The sequence below is a fragment of the Pteropus vampyrus genome, unplaced genomic scaffold (assembly GCF_000151845.1).
Source record: "Pteropus vampyrus isolate Shadow unplaced genomic scaffold, Pvam_2.0 Scaffold453, whole genome shotgun sequence".
NCBI classification, from domain to species: Eukaryota; Metazoa; Chordata; class Mammalia; order Chiroptera; family Pteropodidae; genus Pteropus; species Pteropus vampyrus.
Window position 1 is genome coordinate 258,794 of NW_011889234.1, and position 4,361 is coordinate 263,154.

The following is a 4,361-nucleotide window of genomic DNA, read 5'->3' on the forward strand; positions in this document are numbered from 1 at the left end:
CTTCGCACCCGCCCCGCCTCCGCGCGAAGGACGCTTTTGGAGAGGCGCCGCCAATCCCAGCCCTCAGTCCAGAGGCTTGACCAATGCGAGACCCGCTCCTGCAAGAAGAGCCCACCCCTTGCTCTGTCTTGGCCTATGGAAGGCCGGATCTTTTTCGGGCGCGCGTCCTTCTTCGCCTTCCGCTCCGCGCTCACGTTCGCGTGTTGCGAGCTAGCGGGGTCGTACGAGGGCAGGTGTCTGGGGCAGAGCAGAGGGGTGGATGTCATGGGGCGCTTTTTCACTGCGTGTAGGCCGCACCTTGAGTCCTGCATTCATTCATTCGTTTTGCTCTGGGCGCATGTCTGTATTCCAGTAGCGCCGCTGCCTGGGAGGCGGTCCCCACAGTGTTAGTGCTTGTTTACATTTTCATCTAAACAACCGGGCGTGTGACCGAGGTCAGAACAGGTGCCGCGGAGCTTGTGCCCAGGAGGAGGGCAAGGTCTCCAGGCTGGGTGATTGAAGACAGCTTCGGGAGAGGGTGGGACTTAGGCAGGCTTAGAAAGGATGGGAAGGATGTGAGTAAATGAAACCGGAGCTGCTTCGGGGCTCTCTGAGCTGCCTGGTCTGATGGCAAATTGGTGATGCAGTCCGAGAAGTGGGAACTAGCCTTTGGGAGGCCATGATGCACATCCCCTTCTACCACTTGCCTCTCCCCTACGCCCCCTCCAGTAGTGAGGCCTAGGAGCCTAATGACACAACTCTAGCTTTTACTGCTCCGTGCAATCCTGGGGCACAAGGTAACTACCATCACCCTGGGGTGCGGAAAGGATAACCCTGGTCAGAACTGTTCCTCCTTTCTGATACTTTTCTCCCCGCAGCACTTTCAGCCATCTGGCTTCCATTGAATGCCTCACCACTTGATAAAACAGGTCTGTAAATGTCTGAACCCCATTTGTGGGCAACTTGAACTCCAGCATACAAATTCTTTCCCTCAGAGCACCTGTACCCCAGGCAGTTTAGGAGATAAAGGTGTGTTGGGTTTTCCTGAACCGATCATGATAGAGATTTTGTCTAACGGAGGAGTCACAAACTTTTGATAGCAAGAGTAGAAACTAGCCCACAGATGATTTTGCTTGGGCAGCACATTGGTTTTATTTGCTTTTGTTTTTTAATAAAAATTTAATCTCACAAGCAGCACTTGTGTGTTAAGAAGCAGCCATCCACTTCACACATTTGTTACCTGTCTGAAATCTGAAGGCATTTGTGTTTGTGACCCTTGGTCTTTCCGAATGCACAGAAAACCTAATCCTATAGGCGGAGGCTTAGGTCTTTTCTAGCCAAGATACCCAGCTGGACAGAGAATAGGGCCAACTCCAAACAGATAACCAGGTAAAGTGCAGAACCAGGGTACCAAATCCAAATGAAGGGGACTTAAGAGAAAAATCAAGGCCAAATGAATAAGATGTCAAAAGGCCAAAGAAGTTGGTGGTGGAATTTGATATAAGCAGACTATGAGCAGGAAACTAATTCTGAAGTTAGCAAAAAACTGACATAGTCCTGACCCACTGTCAGGTCTCAGGTCAAATCCCACCATCTTCATCAAACACACACTGATCTCCTCAACCAAATGTGTACTCTTCCTCCTTTAAACTCTGTAGCACTCGGTGTGTATCTTTCCTGTGGCCCTTATCGTTTTCTACCCCGTTTGGCTTCCTCCTCTGTAAGGGGATACAATGGATGATTCCTGCAGTTCCTTTCAGTTCTGACATTTTGTAATTTTGTATTGTGAGCACCTTTTATTTTTGCCTGGCATGTAATCTCTCCTTTGAGGAATTGCCTAAAATCCTTTGGATCAGATGGTTCTTAAGAGCATCACACTTCCCTGGCCTCCCAAAGCAGGAAGGGTTGGGGAGAGAGAGATGCAAGAAGCCCAGGTCTGGCCAACTCTAGTTTCCCTCCTCTGGTCCTCATTGATGTGACTCAACCTGAGCTGGTCTGAGCCTTTGTCTGGGATGAGGCTGGGAGGAGGCTCATTCTTTTCCTCTGATGTTTCTAAGCTTAGGAAAGTAAGCCTGAAGCTGTGTATAGTTATGGTCATTATACAAGAAAAGCTGGAGAACCAGATCTGGAAATGGTAGAAATCCAGGAAGGCCAGGCAGCGATATGTAGCCATGTTGCTCGAGTTCTCCGATTAGGCTGTACTTTTGGTGTTGTCATGAATTATTTTTCAACTCTTTTGTGATATTAAGTATCCTCAAGATTCAAGATTTGGGCAGGACCATTGATGTGGTCTAGTCTCGGTCGTGTGTCTGTGTTCTAGCTGCCAATAGGCAAGGAGGGTTCTGTTTTCTGCTGTGGCTTCTACTGGACCCATTGGCTTCTAGCGTGAGAGGAGGGGCCCAAATCTCAGGGTGAGGGGCTCCCCGCAATTTCAAAGGATATTCAAATGCTGGGTAGCCAAAAAGAATTCTACTATAGTCCATCCCTTAGGCCAAGGAATGCCCAACATCCACAGACATGCTTTATGCCATACTCTCAATTTTAAATAAAATTACTCCCATCCAACACAACACAACCATCTTTCTTACAACAACGGAAAAAAATGCATTCATCTCCTCCAGCTCAAAGTCTCATCAATTATTGTATCTGGCCCCAAGTCAAATCTATGGGTGATGGCCCATTCTTCCTCTAAGTTTCATCAGTATCCTATCTCAGTGTTGTAATGTGTAGACTAAATTTTAAAGTTAATCATCACTGATATACTTTAAATACAATAATAAAGAGAATGGAGATTAAAAAAAAAAAAAAAAAAACAGCCACTAAAAACCCTATACGTGATACAGCAAGAAAAGAAATACTGGTAGAGGCTTCGATCCTCATTTTTGCAACTGGTAATGAATCTGTACTGGACTTTATGATTTCCCTCCTCCACTACCCTTCCAAGATTTCCCTTACTTTCAAGGTAAGGTTTCTTTACCTGGTAGAGTTAACCAAATCTTCATTCTTGAGGAGTCTACCTTGGTGGGCCCGCCTGTGTGTAGCGCAGTACTTTTCATTAACTTGTATTCCTGGCCTCAGGAGTGATGAGGTGCCCTAGGAGACCTCCTGGATTCCAGTCATGCTCCCCTAGTCATGCTCCTCATCTATCCCATTGATAGTCAGAACCAGTTGTCAGACAACAGTGTAACCTCCAGGAGCAGGAGGAGACAGTGATCTCAGATTTCAGTTAATAGGAACCATTGTTGTAGGCTCTGGTGAAAGTACTGCACTTAAATTTCTAAACCAGCTGATTTGAAGAAAAGGAAAACATAAATTTTGAAGGAGAACCTTTAAGTATAATTGAGAGGTGCCATACCCACTTTCACCAGCTGGTTCACAGACATCTGCATTCCACTGTGCAAGAAACTACTGGTCCTTGGTTCAGAGCATACACTTCATCCAGCAGGACAATACTACAAACTCTTAGAGTACTGTCTCTCAGCCGGCACTTGAACTAATCTTTTTTAAAAATTACGTTTTTTAATGTTGTTAAAGTACTATGTGCACGTATTCTTTTTTAAAAATCATGTATTACTAAAAGACTCATAAGACAATGGATTCTATTACCCGTTTAGCCCCTTTAGTCTCCCTTATCAGAGGCTTTTGCTTTCACATTTTTAGCTTTCTTTTCTGTTATTTTCATATTTTTAAATGTACTTGTACTGCTATTTATTAATTTAGGAATTTGAGACCTGATCTGTTGACTTTTTATTATGTTAGATGAGGATTTAGCCCTACTATATAGCCCCCTTCTCATTTTCTCTTATCTACCTTATATTTGCTATATCATAATTTTCATAATTTAAGTCAATAGACAGCATTATATCATTTGACTTTACGAATATTGTTCACTGCTCAGCCAAGCTCTACACTATGGTTATGTTTCCTTTCTCTACAACTTTTTGTTTTTCCTGGAGCTAATGACTTTTTCACTTTCAAGGATTTAACTGTATTTACCCTTACTTTTCCATTAAATGTGTCATATTTCTAAACAGTAGTTTGTTTCAAAATGCTCACAGTCATCATATGTTCTACCATTTTTATTTTCCCTTAGAGATTTTCTTCCTAAGAATCTTTCCTTCCTTCCTTCCTTCCTAACATCTTGCTCCAACCAGACCACTTACTCTTATGTCTCCTATACTGTCATCTACTCTTGGTAGAAATACTTGTTTTTTCTGGTTCAAGAAGATCTAAGGCTTTGGGGGGAATAACAACAACAACAACAACAATAACAACAAAAACAGAAAATAGCAACCAATATCCATAAAAGCAGCTGTAAAAACAAAATAATAATCCTTTTTAGTTAATGAAAATATAACCAAAAAAAGCAGAGGAAAACTATA